The following is a 23206-nucleotide window of genomic DNA, read 5'->3' as shown; positions in this document are numbered from 1 at the left end:
GTGCTTGGATTAAATGGCTGACTCAGAGAGTTTCTGCATGTTGTGGAGAAAGTTTTAAAATAAATATATTGAGATGACCAACCCAGGAATGCTGGCCTTCTGCTGAGTCAGAGTGGGAGTGAGGGAGATGGGGAAAAGCAGATGAAATATTTAATGAGTGTTTCAAAGGATTTTAGTGTCTCACACTTGCTTATTTGGAATATAAATTCTGGGTAAAGAGGTCAGGGTCATGTTTCCACAGAGTGTCTGCTTTTAACATTCTAGACCTCATTCGAATGTCTCTACATTAATAGAGCCCTTTAACTCACATAAACTCTGAAGACAAGGACAAGAGCTTCTCCCAGAAACACTTGACGGCAAGAACAGGGTTGGGTTTAACGGCCTGAGTCCTGGTTCAGGCGAGTGTGTGCAGTGTTTCTTCAGGAGTCTCTCCTACCTGGCCGGAGGCATTTCTACTTAACACGAACACTAGAACTGGGCACGGTAGCTCATACCTATCATAGCAATATGTGGAAGACTGAGGCAGGAGGATTGCTATGAATTTGAGGCTAGTCTTGGCAATAAGTGACAGGCCTGCCCAAGAATACATGAGCAAGATTGTATGTCACACACACACACACAATTGGAGTAGGCAATTATTCTCACAGGGCATTTCATCCCAGGCTGGGGGCAAACTCCATGCCAGGAGAAAACATGTGGCACAAGACTCAAGAGGGACACGGCACATGTTTTCCAGAAACAAGTCAAGACTTCATCCTGAAGGACGACATTCAGGGCATCTTCCAGGACATATGGAACAGGTAGGCAAATGCGACACTGCCCACTGAGGCAGGAGAAAGCCACTCAGTTTGTGAGTGGCGGGGAGAGGTGGAGAGTCACTCACCCAAGTCATCTGCAACCTCCGGGTACAAGCGGTCCCCAACGACACAGGTCAAATAACTCAGAGTGAAGTTTAAAGCCCTATTTTTGTCTTTCCATTCTTGACCTCATTAAAAGAAATCAGGATTTTTTTTTCTTTCCTTTTGGCAAGGGCAGTGATGTTCCTCACATATACCAGACCTACAGGAGGCCAGAGGCATGGGCCCCAGCGAACTGCCAGGAAAATCCTCACAACCTCGCCTCTCCCACCTGCCAGAGCCCCAGGGAACAAGGAGGCTACAGAGACCAGGCCCCCACCCTGCCCCAGCAGCATGCTGCGTGGCTAGCAGGGCCTGAGAACTTCACCTTTCACCTCAGCGCAGCTGTGCCAACAGTCACTCCTCTTCGTTTCTTGTTCCGATTTAATTTCCCCTCTTGCGCATGTCTTGTGCTCTGTAGACCGCTCAGGTTTTAGGACCGCTGTTTATGTTTCCCCACTCTAAGGCTTCTTCACTGTCTCTTCAGCACACCAAATAAACTCCCTCTCTTCATCCTACGTCTTCCCTTCTCTCTCATCCTCATCCCTGACTCCTCTTACTTCGTACTTGTAACCATCCATAGCATTAATCTCTAAAAATCTGTGGTCCCTACCAATAGCCCAACTTCCCCATCCAGATACTTTATCTCCCTGAAATTAAAAGTTGTTTCTCAGAGAAGATCTAATTCTTCTCCTATCCTTCCTGGTCCTACTTTCTTCCCAATCCTGTTCTTAGTAACGGAAACCCGACTGTGCTCCACACCTTCTCTGGCTACCGTCTATTAGATACTGAAGTGTAGGGGTCTCTGCTGCTAACTGGCAAGCACAGAATTACGCAGTGGTGATACCCAGCAGCTTTACATGTGCTGCCGTCAATATTCTACTCAGGAAATGACAGAGTTCACACCAGGGACCCTGAGCCCTGAACTACATACTTCACTCTATTAAACTAAATATTATTTAAAAGCTGTGAATATTCTCTCTCTCTCTCTCTCTCTCTCTCTCTCTCTCTCTATATATATATATATATATATATATATATATATATATATATGATATATATATATCAATCCAATAATATATGAAACACATACACACATACACAAACACAACGTCTCCAAAAACTATCAGCTCTACAGCACTGTGAGGGTGTTAGATTGGCCATAGTGGAACATGCCTTTCTTTAATCCTAGCACTCTAGAAGCAAGAGGCAGTTGGGTTGAGGCCAGGCTGGTTTGCATAGTGAGTTCCAGGCTAGCCTAGGCTACATAACAAGACTCTATCTCAAAAGAGAGTGCATTAGTTGAAATCTCAGGCAGAAAACTCAAAACAATGATTGTAAGTGTGACTACAGGCAAAGCAGCTGAATAAAATAAATAATTTAACATGTCCAGCAAAATGGCAGGATACAAAATTAACATCCAAAAATCTGCAGCTTTCTTAGACAAATACACTGAGAAAGAAGTCAAGGCAGCAATCCCATTCACTATGGACTCAAAATAACACCAGCAACTAACTAAACACATCAGTTGAAACAAACCTAATCTAGACCTTCTGAAATATCTCTTTAGTAAATCACTTAAGGAAGACACCAGAAGAATGAAATACCTCACATGGTCATGAATTAACAAGACTAATACTGTGAAAATGGCTTTGTACCAAAAGCAACTTTCTAATTAAGTGTAACCCCAGACAAACTACAATCAAAATTCCTCAAAGAAATAGAAACAAACAAACGAAAAACAATCTTAAACTTTATATGGGAGCATAACAGACCCAAATAGCCAAAGCAGTTCTGGGTAAAAGGAATATTGTGGAACTTATCACCATCCCTGACCATACTACACATCCATCACATTCAAAACAGTGCCACAATGACATAAAAACAGACATGTAGATTCATGGAATAGAACAGAGGGCCCAGATAAAAAGCCACACACCCGAATTTTTACAATATATATGTATGTGAAAAAAGAAAGTCATTGGAGAAAAGTTTCAGGGAAAGTGTGTCTAATAGAGTCTTATCTCTTACCTGCACCAGACTCAACTCTAGATGAATCAAAGACCATGGATAAAGAGAAGAAACTCTGAAACTGCCAGAGAAAATATGGGAAATACATTCTATGACACAGGCATAGGTAAGGATGTTTTGAATAGGGTTCCAATCTTCAATAAATAAGGCTGATAATCATCAAATGGAATTTCATGAAGTTAAAAGGCTTTTGTATAGGAAATGAAAGTAATGTCAAGTAAAGAGACAGCCCACCGAATGAGGACAAACCTCTGCCATCTGCACATCCAACAGAGGATTAATATCTAGAATATACAAATGTAGAAGGAGCAGCAGGCTGCGTTCCTGCTGCCCGGCTCTCTCGCTAGTTTACACCTGAAATAATTACACAGAAACGGTATTCTTTTTTTTTTTTTTTTTTTTTTTTGGTTTTTCGAGACAGCGTTTCTCTGTGGTTTTGGAGCCCTGTCCTGGAACTAGCTCTTGTAGACCAGACTGGTCTCGAACTCACAGAGATCCGCCTGCCTCTGCCTCCCGAGTGCTGGGATTAAAGGGAAACGGTATTCTTTTAAACACTGCCTGGCCCATTATATCTAGCCTCTTCTTGGCTAACTCTTGCATATTCTTTTAATATAGCTCTAATAATCTGTATGTCATCACGAGGTCGTGGCTTACCAGCATGAGTCTAGCCAGTGTCCGTCTCAGGAAGGGGAATTATGGCGTCTGCCTGACTTTGTGTCTTTCTCCCAGCATTCTGTTCTGTCTACTTCACCTATCTAAACCCTGCCCTATCAAAAAGCCAAGGCAGTTTCTTTATTAACCAATGAAAGTAACACATAGACAGATGACCCACCTACATCATACAAAGAACTAGAAAACTAAGCATCAAGAAAAAAAAATAATTTAAAAATGGGTCAGAGAATCAAACAACAAAAGAAGAATACCAACAAACAAACCATAAACAAACAACAAACAAAAAAAGTTTTCTATTTCAATAGCTATCAGAGAAATGCAAATTAAAACCATGTTCAGATTCTGTATGACCCAGTCAGAAAGATGATCACCAAGAAAACAAACAATGACAAATGCTGCCGAGGACACAGGGAAAGGGGGTGTTTATACACTGTTGGTGACACAGCCACTCTGGAAAAATGTGGAGGTGCCTCAAAGCACTAAAAATTAGAACAGCCAAATACTCCATCTCTATCACTTCTGGGAATATACTCAAAGGATTCCACACATGCAGGGCAAAAGGGGGAAAAGTCATCAGCCATATTACCCAGCAACGAACACTGACCTCCCGGGGAAGACGTGTCCACAACTGAAATAGTGGCATGGCGGTTAGGGGCCACCCAGCTACTGCAGGAAGAATCTGCGCCTGGAACTATTAACCTCACTGTCTCAGTTTCACTTCCATTTCTGAGATAAAACACGCTGGACCAAAGCAACACAGAAGAAAAGGGGTTTATTTCAGCTTAAAATGTCAGGTTACACCATCCCTGTGGGAAAGCCAAGTCACAAGCTTCAAACAGCTAATCTCAATCATACCAAAAAATATGAGCAAAGAAAGGCATGCGTGTATGCTGCCTGATTGCTAGCGCATGTCCAGCTCCAGTTCTCTGCTTTTATCCAGTTCAGGATCCCTGCTTAGGGCAAGGGTAGCCGGCAGTGGACTATGTTTTTCTGTGTCAATTAACTAAAGACAATGCCGGACAGACACACCTATAGGCCAACACAACGTAGACACCCTGTCACTAAGTATGTCTTCCCAAGTGATTCTAGGCTGTGTGTTGTTAACAAAACTAACCTGGTCTCAGTGCAACTTTTTGAGAATTGTCTTAGACACTGTTCTATTTCTGTGAAGAGATACCATGACCAAGGTAAATTTAATAAACAAAAGCATTTAACTGAGGGCTTGTTTACAGTTTCAGAGGTTGGTTCATTATCATCATGATGGGGAGTATGGTGGCACATAGGGTGCTGGAGAAATAGCTGGAGAAGAGTTTTATATCCTGATCTGCAGGCCAGGAGAAAGAGAAAGAAACTGGGACTGGCTTGGGCTTTTCAAACCTCAAAGCCCACCCCAGTGACACACTTCCTTCAACAAGCCCACACCTCCTAATCCTTCCAATCTTTTCAATTCTACTTCCTGGTGTCTAATCATTCAAATATGTGAGCTTGAGGGGCAGGTTTATTCAATCCACCACACAAATGTACCCTGATTTTTATATTTTTGATTTTTCAAATGTCGATGACATGAACGCACTTTTCTTTGTTGTTGTTGTTGTTTTCAAGACAGGCTTTCTCTATAGCTTTGCAGCCTGTCCTGGAACTAGCTCTTGCAGACCAGGGTGGCCTCGCAAGTGCTGGGATTAAAGTCATGCACCACCATCACCTGGCACGAATGCACTTTTCTATAAACAAAGATCACTTTATGGAGTCTATCTAGCTCTCTTAGGAAGAAACGAAAGCTTTAAACAATGAGGACACCACCATGACCACATTTACAAGTATTAAATCCTTGTGCAGGAAAAAGGACTTCATCTAAAATTGCATGTCGTTGGTGAGCTGGGCACTTTCTTCTATGGATTTAAGGCTGAGGAGGGTGTACCGCAGAAGACTACAAGTCTAAATGCCTGCAATCTCCTGATTCTGCTCTCTGCTCCACAGGGCCCTTTAGCCTAGAAAGAGCAGAGGCAAAAGCGAGAAAACACAAGGGCTCTCTGTGAATTCACCCTGCATCATGAGAGGCAGATCCAGCCACATATCTAAATAAAAATTTGTTTCTACATCTCTACTTTGCAGTTGTCTAATTATATTTAAGATATAAGGATTAAAACTGACATATGGCATACTAAGTGCCTATTCTATTCACACATACCAATGTGTCTATGGGGTTGCTAAGTAGATAAAGACAACGTGGACCAGAGGTAGGCATGGATATAAGTAGGTCATAGGTCTGTTTTCTCTATTTTGAGTCACTGAGCCATGAAATCTAAATAAATTATTTCCAAATAGCATTATCAAGTGATGATTAAGCTCTGATGGTGTCTCTTTTTGAATTTTATAGATTTCTAAGTTCCAATCATGATTTTGCTTTGTCCTCAGAAAGGTGTTCTCCTCCCAAAGTGAAATGGGCTCACAGATGCTGGGCTTTACTAGACAGGTCTTGTTTCCTTCTTCCCGGTCCCTGCTTCCTCTTCCATTTGTCTTTCCTTTCTCCAGCATACACTTTCGTAGTTTGCTGTAACTGCTCAAATGAACTCACTAAAACACCAATGGAGACAAGGAAAACAACGTACAATTCTATAACTTACAAACCCTCTCAGGCTACATTCTCTCAAAGTTTGGGTGATTCAATAGTTAATTAAGAAAGATGCAGAACTGATATAAAATTCATATACTATTGAAATACAGATAGGTTTTAAAATCAGGTCCACTAGCCATAATGACGCACGCCTCTAATCCCAGCATTCAGGAGGCAGAAGCAGGTGTATCTCTTTGAATTCAAGGTCAGGGTGCTCTATATATTGAGTTCCAGGACAGCCAGAGCTACATAGTGAGACCCTGTCTCAAGAAGGCTAATAAGAATAAACTCAGGCCTGTGAGCCAAGTTTTAATACAATAAATGCTTTAGGATTGAAAAAATAGGACAACTTTTCATACTGTATTTATTTATTGAAAATGGTAATAAATTGGAAATACTTTTTCTATGTCACTAATTAAATAATCAGTTAAGTGCAAACTCTCTGGGCCACACACATAAACCTACTCAATTAAAGGCAGGATAATTTCAGGAAGCAGAGGCAGGAGGATCTCTGTGAGTTCGAGGACAGCCTGATCTACACAGGGAGTTACAGGCCAGCCAGAGTTCCACAGTGAGATCTCATTTCAAAAAAAAAAACGGAACAAATTAGTAATACTTTAGTTCAGTCCACAGTATAACCAACTAAACCACAAGTGTATTTTCTAATTAGTTTTTAACACACTAAACTTCGTGCAAAAAGTTAGCAACTGCTTTATTAATAACTTACGTCCATGTGTTTTCTTCAGAACAAGAACCCAGGTGTTTACTTTTTTTTTTTTATAATATTTATTTATTGATTATGTATACAATATTCTGTCTGTATGTATGCCTGCTGGCCAGAAAAGGGCACCAGACCTCATTACAGATGGTTGTGAGCCACCATGTGGTTGCTGGGAATTGAACTCAGGACCTTTGGAAGAGCAGGCAATGCTCTTAACCTCTGAGCCATCTCTCCAGCCCCCCCAGGTGTTTACTTATTGGGAGAGCCAGGGCTTTCTCTCCTGTCCAAAGCTCACATCCGCCGCACAGCTGGCTCAGGAGCACAGTCTATGGTAAAGCACACGGTGCAGGAGGCTCATCAGCCTGAATCTCCACAGCATCGCGGTGAGAATGCATGGGCCATCCACTAAAATACACCAGTGAGCCGGTTTGCTCATCTTAAAGCAAAGGGCAGAGGATCTTTGAGACACGGACAGAAACTCAATCATTCAAACTCAGCCAGACATTCTTCCACTCTCCCCAGTACTTTAATGAGTGTGATGCAGGCGGCAAGCAGAGAAAAGAGGCCACACCACCTAGTGTGAGAGGCAAGTAAACCAGCTTCATTCTAGTCTGATTTGTGTTAATTCAACAATTAAAAAAATACCCATATTGCTTTGCAGCAAGATGCCTAATTTTCAGAATTCCTCTTCAAAGATACAACTGGTTTGGAAGCTTCCTTTAGAGCCATTGTTCTCAACTTGTGGGTTGTGATCTGTGGGGAGGGGAGGTAACCTAAGACCATCTGCATAGCAAATATTTATATTGTGATTCATAATAGCAGCAAAGTTACAGTTATGAAATAGCAACGGAAATAATCTTATTGTCGGGGAGGAACTGTATTAAAGGGTCACGGCATCAGGAAGGTTGAGAACCGCAGAGGTAAAGCAGCTCAGAACCACAAGGTTGATGAGCCCACTAAGCTGACAGTAGATCTCAGGAAAGGCAGAGGCGGCACAGGAGAAGAATAAGAAATTCCTGTAACAACTCCTTTTCACCAAGAACTGAACCACGGGATTCATCCCAAGAAATCAAAACAACAAAACACACCCCCAAACAAAAAAGCCAAACGCCCACGGCTAGTAGGTCAATGCACACAGAAGGACAGCCTGCCTGGAAGAGCTCAAACCTTCCAGAGAGGCCCAGGGTCAGGACATTTGAAAACTGGGCTTCCTCGGAGCTGTTTCCTCATCGCTGCCGTGGAAACTATTACAGAGCCTGCCCCTGTGTTTGCGCGCGGATTAGAGGAGCTGCCCGTTGTTTTGTGTGTGACAGATTGCTTGGCACACACCACACATTCCATAATCGTTACCTCTTACTATCACTGTGATGTCTGTCTCATCAGCTCGGCGTGTCCTTATTTTATCTTAGGAAGCCACTTTCTGCTTTTCCAAACACTGCTGAAAATGGTCTTCTATTCATATCGCCTTTCAAATCAGAGCGTTTTAGTCAATTCAATACAGAGCCAAACGAGTGTTTTGGAATACTACATTAAAGAGACTGAAGTCCATTCCAGAGCGCTGCAAGGCTGCAACGAAGCAGACTGTCGGAGAGAGATTTCAGACTTCATAATTGCTAGGTCTGCCTTGGGAGAAAGGGAAAACCTGTCTCCACTTACAGTCCACCGTGTGTTCTCAACTCCTTGTAGAGAGAGTTCTGCTGCTGTCTACGGGGGCAGGCTTCAAACGCCTGAAGACAGCTATCATGTCCTAGTTAAGACTCCCTTCCTCCGGTGCTTACGGTTCCCAGTGGCTCTGTTCCTTGGATAGCGTGATTTGAGGAAGCCATGGTGAGTTCTCCTTGTCCTCCCCTCCCCCAACAACTGTGTATTGTGTTTGCAGCTCCCTGTACCACACTTGCATTGCGTTTCCCAGGGTGGAGGCTAGGATACCGGAAGAATCTGGAGACAACACATCTGCATCAGCCCTGTCTTGTGGGATGGGGCCCCATCTACAGCTGTGTGATCAATAAAAGGCCAAGCATCTTGAAATAATGGCTCAAGTCTCTCAGCCTGTTCCTACTTGGGTAAAGAGCAGCCAGCTGGAGCAGTGGAAATTTGAAGAAAATCGGATTTGGATGGATGACTGATGAGCAAAATTTAAAGTACTAACAGGTCTTTAAAACAATGGAAGTCCAGAGGGTTCAATCTTAGTTGATAAGGACAAGGACTTTCTGAAGGATGGACCTATGCCCTGGTCACAATTCACATGACAGGGTAAACTTCACCCCTGCCCCCAGATTCCTAAGTTATCACAGCTTCCTCCTGAGTTCCCCAAGGCAAGCTAGTTCCCATTTCAATTACTGTCAACACTGCATTCAAACATTAGAGCAGTTTATATCTCACAACTCTGGGTTTTGATTTATTTTACATTTATATTTTATTTTATACCCAAACAGTCACAGCACAGCCTGTGGGCAGAAGTCAGAGGGCAACTGGTGATGGTAGTTTCTTCTCTTCTACCATGTATATTCTGGGGCTCCATCCAATCATCAGGGGATTCTGGCTCTCCGACTCCAATCATCAGGGTGTGTGACTGCCTTTACTAGCTGAGTTATCTCACTAGCCTGTATCTGGTTTGCGTTTTAGTAACTTTGCTTTTCGATTTTATCTCTCATTTTATGTGTATGAGTGTTTGTCTGCATGTATGTGTGTGTGCCATGTGTGTGCGTGGTGTCTACAGATGTGAGAAGAAGGCAGTGGATCCCTTGGAACTGGAGTTATGGGTAGTTGTGACCCAACCACACAGGAGCTGGGAACCAAACCCAGGTTCTCTTGCAAGAGCAACAAGTGCTCTTAACAGTGGGACCATCTCTCCAGCCTGTTTTATTATTTTACTTTTAATCTTTTTATTGCTGTGTGTGTGTGTGTATGTGCTATGAATGTGTGAATGTATGGTGCTATACTGTTAATCCCAGCCAGATGTGTGACATCTGGTCCAGGCAGAGGAGGCTTAGAGCATCGTTAAGCTCCCTTAGTTAGGGTTACTGTTGCTATGATAAAACTCTCACCGGAAGCATTTGGAGAGGACAGGGTTTTTTTTGTTTGTTTGTTTGTTGTTTTGTTTTTTGTTTTTTGTTTTTTTTTTGGCTTACACTTCCACATCACAGTCCATTATCAAAGGAAGTCAGGGCAGGAACCTGAAGGCAGGAAGTGTGGCAGAGGCCACAGAGGGGTGATGCTTATTCGCTTGCTCAGCCTGCTTACTTATAGTATCCAGGACTACCATCTCAGGTGTGGCACTGCCCAGGGTGTTGTGCCCTTCCATCTCAGTTACCGATCAAGAAAATGTTCAAAGACTTAGCCATAAGCCAATCCGGTGGGCATTTTCTCACTTGAGGTCCCCTCTTCCCAGATGACTTCAGCTTCTGTTAGCCAACAAAATAATTGACTATTTGGGGCCACAAGAGAACCTTCTTCTGTCATTTTTGCCTGCGTTCACTTCCTGAATATACATAAGGGTTGGTCATCAGTCTCTGGTCTTGTCCTCGCTGGTCTCTGTACAGAAGAATGTTTTTACCCAATTTTTCAATAAACTTCATCCAATTTAAGATCTTGATGACTTCATCCTGTATTCCCATGGGCTCTGGTCTTATCTTTAAGAACTGTTACCAATTTATAATTTAATTCTCATATTTGTGTTTCTTTCTCATGCTAGGCTCCAAGCTCCTGCAGGGTACCAAGCTAAGAATTCGTTCCTTGCTTTTGTGACCTCAGCGTTCACTAACCAGTCCTGTCACCAAAAAGGCAATCGACAAACGCTTGTTAAATCAAGAATGACATGAAACTTCTATTGTATTTTGGGAAAACCACTGATCTTGATAAAGTTAGATTTCAAGAAAAAAATAAAAAGGGAGTAGAATTTCCAGTGGATTTTTCATGGTCATAACTGTTTAGCAGAGGTCACAGATGGTGCTGTATGTCCAGCTTCAGACTTCTGGGGATCTGAGCGCAGGCATCCACGCTGGCATAGCAAGTGCCCTACCCTCTAAGCCATCTTCCTTGCCCACCAGGAAGTAAACTTGATTAGGTGTTGTTCTTTTGTAGATAGCAAAACCTAAACAAACTAAAAACAACTTTCTAAAATGCCTTTTTAAATGGGAACCGAGGTATCAGACACTTTTCAAACCCATCTCCCGCTTGTTAAGTTTATAAACTCCATGATTATAAAACAAACCTAACCAGAAAAATTCTTTAAAGTAAAATACCTGTTTGGGAGGGATGAAGCCTCAGTGTAGATCAATATTTCTCATCTGGGGCCAATTTTGCCTGTGGAAACATCTGGCAATGACTGAAGGCATCTCTGGCTTTCCGTGCTGGGAGGTACTGCTCACACTGAGTGGAGAGAGCATCCCGCAGTCTGAGCTGGTGTTCCTCAAAAGGCATGGTTCGTATTTCACTGCATGCTTACAGCGCTTTTCTTGTCTCCAGTTTCCAGGCTCTGTATAATGGGACTTGGATTTTGTTGGGCTTAGATAGTCTGGATTCAGTAAGCTTGGACACATAGGTCGCATCATTTACTAATTTTGGGATATTTTCTTGTAATTATCCTCAAATATTTATTCCTGTATCACACTTTTCTCCTCTCTTTCAGAAATGCTGATGATGCAAACATTAGAAACACTGTGCGAATGGTCCCCACGGCTTGTTCACTCTTCTTTCTTGCTGTTCGCATTAGGTCATTTTTGTTAATTTAAACTTCCCCAGTGCGCCCTTGGTAAGCTCCGCTCAGCCAGAATTAAGCCTGTCTGTTGAGTTTTAAAGTTTGGTTACTAAATTTTTTTAGTTAACAAATTTCCTGATGGGGTTCAGCAGTTAAAAGTACTTTGGTGCAAAGCCCAACAGCCCAAATTCAATCTCTGAAGCCCATGGTGGAGGGAAAAACTGACTCCTGTGACCTCCACACACGCCCTGACAAAGGTGTTCCTCCCTCAATATCTTCCCTATACATAAGAATAATATTTAAAAAATAGCTTCCAATGATTCTATTCACTTTAAGAGTGTTTGATCTTACTTCTAGAATATTCTGCTAATGGCTGTATGGAAATCTTAGGTAGTCCAAGCATCCATGATAGCTCAGCATGGCTGTCTCTTTTGTTTTTTTCCTTCATGCCTTCCTTTTTCTTGATCTCTTCTAGGTTGAGTAATTTTTGTATTGTATTCCAGATATTTTCAATATCATGTCTCTGGGCCTTACTTAAATTAACTCTAAACTTTAGTATTTCTGTTTTATCAGGAAATCCAGCTGCTTAGACTCGGGTTACAAATTCTGGCCAGCCTTGTACAAGTTGTGGTCCCCATGTTAATTCTGTTTCCAGCATCTTTGTGCTGCTATTTAAATCTTCCATCATACTTAATACACAGGGACCACTCAGGATCCTGGCGTGATTCCAATACTTAGTTCAGTCCTCAAGCCTTTGTGGGTACACTGTTAAGAGATCAGATCTGCTGTGTGCAATGGGGGGGTGGTTTAGGAAATCTGTCACTGCAGTCTCCACGACTCTGGTTTTCTAGGTTCCCCCTTCTGGTCCTCTAACTGGAGAACCAGGAGTCTATTCTATTGTTGTGTTCCATTTCTTTCGATTTCTTCCTCATACACTGAATGTCTGAGACCACAATCAGTGTTTGCTAATCCATGGGTAACCAGCGCTCCCAGGGAGGGTAGTTTCTCTCTTCAAAAAGACCTTTAGAGGGTTGTAGTCCCTGTTGCAAGATGTTTGAGTACTCAGTGGTAAAGAACAGCAAAGAAAACTTTGAACAGCAAAAATCAGCATTACACGGTTCTCTCCCCTTTCCGGTCTTTGAATCACAGCCCAAATCCTCTTCTCAGGTCTGCGTGTTCATGTCTGCTGTCTGTTTCCAGGTTCCTCGCTGTCAGGCATCTGGACTGGGAGATACTGAGGGGGAAACGGGAAACACTGCTGATCTGGCAGAATTTTAAAGTCTGGTCTTTCATCTACCCTCCTACTAGTTAGCCTTCAGATTGCTGCTGCAGGCACTGTGTTTACTTCTGATGGACTCACTTAGTGGGAACGACACGGTGGACTATGCTGACTCGGTTTACTTAGAGCCTGTATTTACCTTTTGATCCCATCTTTCCTTTTCGGTGAGGATGGGTATCGACCTATCATTTAGCTTTCACTATGTAACAAAGCACATTTCCCTTAGCTCATGATTCATCGAGTCAGCTGGGAGATTGCTCTGTGATAGGCTGGTGGGGCCGCATTCTCTCACGTCTGTGGTCCACTGGCAGCTGGATGAGGTAAGATGCTCTAATTCGTACGTCTAGGAGCTGGCTAGCTGTCACTTAGGATGTCTGTCTCCTTTCATGTGGTCTCACTCACACGAAGGATAACTAGGACTTGTTTCCAGGCTGGTCTCAGGGATCCAGACGGCATCATGAGAGGGCAAGATCCAGGGATGAAGGAACTTACAGCATCCTGCCTGTCTTACATCCACGGGTGTCCCAAGTCACACAACCTGAAATCAGTGTAGCTGAGGCTTGCTGATAGCAGATGCCAGACAGACCATCACTGGGACAGTTCTGTGTAGAACATGTCACAACCAAGTATGTATTCAAGAGAGTATGGGACACATTTAAGATGGTTACTCCACTGTCTTTTCAAGAAATATCTTCATTGTATAGAAGATGGTAGGATTGTCCTTGCCTTCATTAGCCTTCAGGAAACTTTGCTCCATTGCCTTTTGACATTTTATATCATGCTCAAGACCCAATCTGTTCTTTTGGGGAATAAGGATGTGTTTGTGTGCTTGTAGAATTCAGTCAAGCCTGAAAGTACCACTAAGATAAATTTGAATACTTCTACTTATAAAATATGTATACTCCTTCTATTCTCAGGTTGTATTTTATTTTTAGTTCTCAGTTTCCCCAGGGGGTTGTTTATAGAATCTTCTCTACTTTCTGCAAATTCTATGCTCCCAACAGACATCTCAGTACATGGGAACACAGCCACAGAGGACCTGGACCCAAGAACCTCACAACACCCCGCTTCCTTCCTCCCAATGGGACTGTCTGCAGCCACACCAATTGTGACATCTGCTCTCCTAAGAGTCCCTTGCCAAAGGTCAATCCTCCTGTCAGTCCTTTGGATCCTTTTTGGCCAAGTTATACCTGTTTTCTCTAAGCCCAGCCTTTGGAGTGTCTCCTTTCCCTAAACCCTAGTGTGTGAGGTGAATGTGTGTGTGTGTGTGTGTGTGAGAGAGAGAGAGAGAGCGTGTGTGTGTATGTGTGTGTGTACTCAAGTGCTCATGAAGGCCAAGGATCAACCTTGGAGGCTTCCTCAGGAGCTGGTCACCTTGTTTTCTGAGACAGAATTTCTCACAGGCTTGGAGCTCATCAAGAAGGTTAGGCTGGTTAGTCAGTGGGTTCCAAGGGTTGTACCATGTCCATCTCCCCAACACCGGACAAGCACGGCACCCAGCATTTTCACATGGGTTCTGAGGGAATCAAATTCAAGTTCTCAAGCTTGCGTGGTAAGTGCTTTACCAAACAAGCTATCTTCTCGCCCATTTTCCCCGTTTTTCTGTGATGCCTTCTGCTCACTCTTTTTAACTACTTATGTTTAAAAACAAACAACAAACGAAAACTTGATGGTGTCCAAGGCAAGAAACTAACACATGTACTTGAAAACAAAACCTTTCCTGGTCTCATATTCTTCCTTAAAAACCCACACACTTCCACCATGACTCTCTTTACAAGTGAACTTCTAGAAAAGACTGCACATATTTCATGGGATAGCTTGCTACAGTGGTCCATGAAAGAACAGACAGCCTGTCCCAGCGGCGAGGCCCATGAGTCTTATTTGACCCTTGCCTCTGAAGGGGACTATTTCCCAGGACCACCTATGATTTCTTTCTCTGGGGAAGTCGTTCACATGGGATTGTTTAGATCTGGCCCTGTAAATACTGCATTGCGCTAATTTGCTCCAAGCTTTATGGTATATGGATGCCATTCATTGCTTGTTTCTAATCAGATGTAAGTTTTTATCCATTATTTTATTCACTCATGAAAAATCTGCTGAACACCTAGCATGTGACAGTCACTGTGAACAACACACAAAAAAATCTGTCCCTTGGGAGCTTATATGCAAAAAGCACAGACACCAACAAGCAAATATGGAATATGTCAGAAAGGGACTAAGCCCATCCACCTCTCTCTCTGTGTCTCTATAGATGAGAGAGAGCTATGAAAGGGAACTTGGGTGCATACCTTCACTCTGAGAGGAAGCAGTCTGTGAAAGGGTCTGACAGAGGAATAATGGCAGACACTTGAAACCGAAAGGATCACTCTGGTCCCATTTATGCTTCTGCTTTGTCATTTATCATGACTGCTCGGGAGGTCGGGCAGTTAAAGCCTCCATCCAGCTGCTTTCTTATTCACAGACCTTATTTCATTCTTCACCCTAACACTGGAAATTCAAAGTATACATTTTAACAGGACCTGGAGCATCAGCCAGGTCCTGACTAGTATCTGGGGACAAACTCTTTATTGTATTTATTGCTTTCCCCTTCTTTAGACATTAGCCATTGGTACAATCTGGACCATGTTGTTTCTCTTAAGGTTTCAGTTTATAAAATAATTATAATTATTTATATTGGGCATCTCCTTTATAGAGAATATTTAAGTACACAATCCAAAATTCACAGAGAGGCAAACAGAAGAAGATAAAACTAACTTAAGAAAAACCCCAACAAGTTTTCAAGTGTTTCTTGGCAACTAGTTTCAAGGTAATTAATTACCGGTTCAACTACTGACACTTGAGCGTTGGCACCAAAGTAACATATCATATGGACAAAACTTTCAACACCGCTGACATCAGTTGGCTTTTTTTTTTTCATTATGTAATGCATTTTCAGGGAAACGCACACGGATCACATGCTTGACTCGCTCTAAGACTTTGATAAAGCTTCAGAGCAGATGGCAAATTGCTCATCTGGAGCTGCTCACAGGCTTACCTTCCAGCCAGGTGAAACAGACGTCTCTTGTTGCTAAGCAACAAAGAGACTACAGGACTCTAAGAAAACCACAAACAGCTATTGTCGTTCATAGAGCCTTCACAAGGGCCGCCATCTTGGTATGCAATTCACAAAAAACCAACTGAAACTATTTTACAAAAATACTTCAGAAAATTCTGCCATTGTAAGAAACAATAGTTCAGCTTATTTCTAGAAGAACAAGCTAGCCATAAGGCCGCTAAGACTCAAGAGACCCAACAAGTAGCAGCAGCTTGGGCTTTTCCTACTTATTTATCCAGGTTATATCAATAATTAATCTGTCCTTCGAGGTCACCAAAGCACCATTTAATTCTTCTGCTACAGTGCACTAAAATGCCTTGGAAAAGTTCTTGTTATATTATTTACGAATGTTGCATAAGCATATCAACTCACATCCGGTAGCTCTCTGCTAATAAAAAAACACAACAAAAAACAAATTCCAAAACCAGTCCATTTACTTTTCAGGGAACCTATTACTGGATGTCACAGCCATGACCATCATCACTCCAGAAACTCAAAAGGTTAAGACCGGCATCCAAGTTGTGAAAGTCTGAGGCTACCCTTGACCTGGCAAGTCTTTTCTGTTACACAACGCAAGTTAAATGTCACTGGTACATAGAGATTCAAATGTCCAGTTACAGGAAAAAGCCTGGAGTCAGGCAAACAGTGCTACACACCATGAGGGCATCGAATACCCTATTCTGAGGGGCTGTTTCCAGATAGGAGAAATGCTAATGTTTTACATGAAAAGGGCAGGTTGCCAAGCAGCATGGTATCTCTAGTAAAAAAATCTGCAGTATAAAAATAAATGTAACACAAATATATGATTATGAAATATCTACAAACATATAGCTTAAAATGTATATTATACATATAAATATCCATATCATTATCGAAGAATGCAAGACATTAATTGATTGTGTAAACCTGGGTAATCGAACAATACTTTCAGTGTTTCCTATATTTCTACAAGGAATATGCATTGTTATACTTAAAAAGAAACAAGACTATGCATAAATAAATTGGCAGCTTTCAGCATCTCAAAATGTATAGTTTTTTTAAAAAAATATTTGTGCACGTGTGTGATGTGGGGCCATCATCACAAACGAGCCATTGTGTGCATATGGAAGTCAGAGGGCGAGCCTGCGGGAGTCGGTTCTCAGTCCACCAGGAGGGTTCTGGGAACTGAACTCAGCTTCATCAGACTTGGCCTCAAGCACCTTTATCTGCTGAGCCATCTTACTGGCTCCTCATAGACTTCTCAAAACAAGGTCAGAGCCTTGGAGACTGGCAGTAGACTCGTGGTTTGTATGTAAATTAACTTCAGCTAAAGCATCTGTTTGGAGAGTGACTTACTTTAAATGCTCCTGTTGTCAGGATGCCTTTATCCCATGAAATAACTCTGTACTTCATACTGGAGCATACTGGAGATACTGTTTCTTTTTGATAAAAGCAAATTGAAAGACTATGGATCTTAGTAGTAATCGCCCCTTCCTTCCAGACTAAGCAACACACTCAGTGGTCAGCGAAGTGGGTTAATTTACCTTACAAGTCTGAGTCTGAAAAGCCAGGTCCTCAAGCCAGAGGAGGGCTATTCCCAGCGGCCCAAGGCCAGTCTCAGCTACTTGAATGTGTATGACTGGCAGATTGTCTCCGTCCACAGACAGCTTTCATTGGGTTTTCAAAAAAGAATTTTCATTACATTGGTTCTCTGACCATTTCACGAACATTCTGGTTGCTCTTGCCGCCCACCTTCTTCTACCCCCTCCCCCATCCTCTCCCTTTCCCATATATGTCTTTTTGTTTGGCGACCCACTGAGCTTACCAAGCACCATCTGCTTGAGCATGGGTTTGGAACCACCTTGGGAGCCTGGTGGGCTCACCTATGGGTACCCAACTAAAGACAATGATTTCTCCTCCCCCAGAATTCTTCGTTAGCCCCCTGTTCAGTGGGGAGTGATAGGGGTCTATAATCTCTCCCCAGTCACACAATAATAGGCACACTGTAATGGCATTTCATTTGTATTTTAATAAGTAAAGCTTGCCTAGGATCAGAAAAGTAAAACAGTCACACTGGCCAGCCTTACAGACCAGGCAGCAATGACACACACCTTTAATCCTAGTAGCCACAATGACACACACCTTTAAACCCAGTAGCCACACTAGTTGCCATAGAAACCAGGTGACAGTGGCGCATGCCCTTAATCCCAGAACTTGAGAGAATTATAAAACGGGAACAGACAGCTCTCAGGCAGTCTCACTCTGAGATTCCTGGAGGCAGGATCTCCATTTCAGACTGAGGTAGAGGTAAGAACCAGTAACTGGCTGCTTTGCTTTTTCTGGTCTTCAGGTTGAACCCCAACATTGGTCTCTGAGTTTCTATTAATCATGTTTCAGCATCTAATAAATAAACTTCTCCTCAGTTGTGGGGTTCTGACTTAGGTGACAGAACCAGGCATCAATTCTCTCCTGTAGGCCTCGGGTCCACGGAGAGCTCGTGGTTGCCATGTAACCCTCATGACAATGGTTCACCATTGGGTACCTTGCTTGGCAGGTTGCCACTGCATATGGTTCACAGATAATTAAGGCTCTTTATGGTTTTTCTCAACTACTAACCTGTATAGTACACCTTCAGGCTCTAAGAAAGCCAGTCAGTAGGGAGGAAGTTTCCAGTTCAGTTTGAAATTGATTTCTCTGTGTATGGTGATGAAGGTCCTTGGCAACAGGGTCTTACCAACCAACTCCGGTCGGCAACCGGGAAGAAGAGCAATAGCATATATTGTTTTGTGGGGACTGGGGGCTTCTCTGACCAGTCAGATGTTCCTAAGGAGGATCCCACATGGGGGCTTTGGCACTGAGACTTCTGTAATTTCCTCCTTGCCCCTCCAATTCCTTCCACAACCTTCCCATTGCATTTCTTCTCAAATCCATGTTCTCTTTCTTCTTTAAAACAACCCACTGAGTCCAGTTGGCCCCTCATGTGCAGGGCTGTAGTGCCAGCCATGGTACATGAGCAGCCTACCAGGCGCCATATTCTTGAAGAAAAATGGATTCTTCTTCCCCCAGCAACTATCAACGTTCAATAGCTCCCTAACTCAGGAGCCCCTCCCTGCCATCCGCAGTAGAGCTCCTCACCGGCTTGGTCTCACATGGGTCTTATGCAGGCAGCCACAGCATCAGTGCCTTCCTGGGTACAATGGCTTTGTCACATACCCAAGTCACTTTTCACAGCGGTCTTCCTCAACCTCTAGCTCTTAAAATCTCTCTGCTCCCTGCCCAATTATGTTCCCTGAGCCTTGGGTGGGGTGGTGGAGATACAGATGCTTCAGTTAGACCCGAGTACTCCAGCACTAATTAATCATCCTCTGCATCCTGACCAGTTGTGAGTCTCTCTTAGCCATCCACTGCAAAAGGAAGCTTCTCCGACGAGGGCTGAGAGCCGCATTTATGACAGTAATCCTTGGGTTCTAGGACTAGGGCTATCCAGACGGGCAGGCATCGCCTTCTTACTCTTCTGAACTTCTATTTTTAAATTACCTTACACGGCAGTAGGTTTCTCATATAATTGTGGGGTTTGGCTAACCCTCTCCCAGTGCATCTTCCTCTTCCTCACTCCCACCCCCATGCCTCCTGAACCCCTCCCCCCCAGCCCTCCTCCCTAAGGTATCCCCCAGTCCATTGGCTCTCTCCTAGATCCTGCAGGCACTGCAAGTTAAATCCACAAATCGAAAGATTCAAAACTAGGACACACATATGAGAGACAGCACACAGCATTTGTCTTTCTGTGCCTGGGTCGCCTCACGGAATAAAGTTCTTTCCCCCAGCTTCATCCATGTATTTGCAAATTTCTGTTGTTCCACATTTTCATAATTCGTTCAGCAGCTGATGGACACCAAGGCTGAGTCCATCCCCAGCATTGTGAATAGAGCAGCAATGGCTAAGGGTGACCAAGCGTCTCTGTGTTAGCATGACTCAGTCTTTTAGTATGTATTAAGAGGTGATTTTACAATATAGATTTTTGCAAGAAAGGAATACAGCCCAAACCAGTGCCCTAATCTCAAAGTGTTTGACCATTCACATAAAGTGACATGACCAGTTATTGCCCCGCGCCCCGAGAAACCTAAGGAAGTCTATAGTAGCTACAAACTGTCTCACACCTCTGAGCAAAGGTCAAAGGGCATAGAAAGCATGGCTCTTCAGCTTGAGCACATCCTTCCATCACCCCAAAATGTGGCTCATGGTGCCTGTCCATGAGTAAGAGGATTGGTGAGCTGGTTCATAGGGCTTGGCCCCTTTCAACATGAGCAAGGGGCAACCCACAGAAACACATCATTGTTATTGATAAAGGAAAGAAACATACATTTTTCTTGTACAGTTAAGTGAAACAGAGACAGATACAGATATATTAATAATCTGAAAACAGTTCATGAATAAACCACAGCTTTGAAGGTACTCTGAGACACAGGGATGATCTAAGACCGTCAGATGCCGCCACTTTATAGCTCCCTCTGAACTACACAAGCCTATGAACATGTGTAAGTAAGATCTTGTGAGCAGGCATTTAAATAAATGGTTCCTGCGATGTGGCCCGTGACTGTGACCACTGACGTGGGCCACATTTTCATATGCAGCGTGTGGGCCGTGTACCTGCTGTCGGGAGCAGCAAACCAGAAGCAGGACACCCTCTTTCAGGGGCATGGTGGAAAGGAGGAGGATCTCTGGACCCTAGGAGGCGGGGCTAGCACAGGCGGAGGCACATCACCAGCCCTTGTTGGAGCGGGAAGAGTGAGGTTTGATATTGAAACAAACCCTTGTGTACAAGGGGTCCCCAAATTCAAATCTTCTCCAAGAATAGTTAAGCACAAACTAAGAAGCAACAGAACCCTCTCTTGTCCATGTTTGCACTGCTCATACTGGGGTGGGGTCGGGTCGGAATGAAGCTCACTTGGTCGAGGAAATGAAGAAATCAATGGAGGCCCAAAGATAAGACTCCCTTGAAATGGTTGTTGGGGGTCAAAGATAAGACTCCCTTGAAATGGTTGTTGGGGGTCTGGGGGGCTTATTTGCTGGCTTGGCATCCACTTGGTTATTCACTAACTGAAATTTAAAGGCAAATACTTTAATTTAGCTATAAGCAACAATAACGTGGGTGGATTTTGGAGTTCAGTGATAAGACTGCTTAGTTGGTTTACAAATACTCCAAGTCCATCCAGCTGTTAACAATGTCAAAGTCATGATTTCCACTCAAAACCCCCTTTCCTCACATCCTTAACTCTATCAGTATTGGTTAATTCCATAAAGGATTAAATCTTAAGTTCAATATTTTAATAACAGTATTCATTTTATTTTTAAACAAAACCAAAACCAAAGCAAGCAAACAAAAAGCCACCTCAGTGTTTTGTAATGTTGAGTAAGTAGGTGACTTCGTGTTGGGCCACACGCAGCTAGGCTCTGAGTTAGACCTTGGTGATTTCTTGTTGGGCCACACGCAGCTAGGCTCTGAGCTGGACCCACCTGTGAGTTGGCTGACAGAGTTCCTCAGTAGACCTTGTCTGGTTGTAATGACTAACCCTTTCTGCTCATCAGCCATGATTAACAGCTAGAAGGCTGTTCAAGATGAACAGAACACTCCCACTAAACAACCAGGTTAGCAGGAATCCGACACACACACATGGTAATAAGCCTCAGTATCTAAATAAGTAGTGAATTCTAGTAGCTAATAAGTAGGCATGCGTCTATCTCCTGTGCACTTCCCAGAGTCCTCCTCACAAACTAGGAATTCATTTCCCCATCTACTGGGAATATTGGCTGTGGGCTGTTGAGACTCACAGCTGATCTCTCCCTGGGAACCGCTCTCGAGAACTCCCCTCCACTAAAGGAAACTGCCTTTCCCTAGAGCACTCCAAGTTCAAGGGATCCAAACCTAAAGCCCAGGGCTCCTGCCTGGATATACAACAACTCCAGAGGTTCTCCCAGGCTCAGGCTCACGTGGCTTCAGCCTCTCCCTTTGCCCAACCTTGTTTGTTCATTCTCTGGAAGAGCAGGCAGACTTTGAACGATATCCCAAGATCCCAAAACAAGGAAGCAGAAGAACTGGTGTTCTTACCCAGACACATGTGACTGTCAGTCCTAGCTTCTATCAGTTTCATCAGGCCCTAGACCTTGTCATACGAGGTTCCTCTTTTGCCAGCCTCTACCACATCACTCATTCTCGTCCTAGCAACCCAGGCCAGCCCCACAGAACTCTGTACTTTCCGCTACACACGCCCCTGCAGACCCTTGCCTTGTTTTGCCTCATGAGAGTGTCCCCTTCATTTCCAGAGCTGCTTCTTTAAGTTTTTCATGTCCCCTAGTGCTCCTACGCTGAGCTCTGTAGTCTCTTTCGCTTGGAGATGCTTAATTTATTCTAATGCATTCCTTGCAAGCAGGGGCAGTCTCTTAACTCTGTTTTGCCAGTCACACAGCTTACAGATGTTTTGTTCAATGGATGAATAAATGAGGAGCTGCTTATGTAGGTCCTGGCTGAATCCCTGCCAATGCCCCCATGTTGAGGAAGTATCTTTGAGAAGCATCCAAATGTGGAATTGTTACAACCTTTCCCCATCGTGGCAGCCTGACACGAACATCTGGATGCCTCTGCAGATGTTCAGGGATCCCACCAAACTGTATGTGGTTTCCACAGATGGTGCTCACAGAGGGGCAGAGAGTCCGTCACTTCCCTAGCTTGGTGGAAACTGATATGTATTTTTAAGCTCTCTTATTTAATATGTGAAGATAGTTCTCTATCTCTATCTAGTCTTAGATCCAACATAGAAAGCTCTTTGTTGGAAACACGTTCCCTCCTCCATTTGACACAGCACACAATGACTTAGAACTTGCTGAATTCCCATTTCTAGGTCAGAAATCAAATCTAATGTGGCTGCATCAAGCACAGCTGGCGTGCACGACCCTGCACCCGTGTTGTAAGTGATCCCTTTGTGTCGTGAATAGACAGGGTGCACCTCCTTCTCTGAAGCTAAAACATTACTTACTAAAGAAGGGTCTGGGCATAAATCTAGGCAAGGAACACTATTAACACCAAGCAGAGAAAGCTTGCGGAGTCTCGTGCTCTCAACATAGAAACTGAAAGCTGGGCAAGGAGCTGCGTGTGCCCTTTGCACAGGAAATGCTCCAATTTTGTTATTGTTCTCAACAAAAATGTCCAAACAACAAAAATATTTG

General features: G+C 43.4%; 1 protein-coding gene across 2 annotated transcripts in view; it reads right to left on the bottom strand.

Moving 5' to 3' along the window:
• Nucleotides 1-23206, bottom strand: part of Srgap1 (SLIT-ROBO Rho GTPase activating protein 1) — a 284359-nt gene that overhangs the window by 127313 nt on the left and 133840 nt on the right. The gene's annotated exons all lie outside the window — the stretch shown is intronic.

This window comes from Chionomys nivalis, chromosome 25 (assembly GCF_950005125.1).
Source record: "Chionomys nivalis chromosome 25, mChiNiv1.1, whole genome shotgun sequence".
Taxonomy (NCBI): Eukaryota; Metazoa; Chordata; class Mammalia; order Rodentia; family Cricetidae; genus Chionomys; species Chionomys nivalis.
The sequence above is the reverse complement of the archived record's forward strand: the minus strand, read 5'-3'. Positions and strand labels throughout refer to the sequence as shown.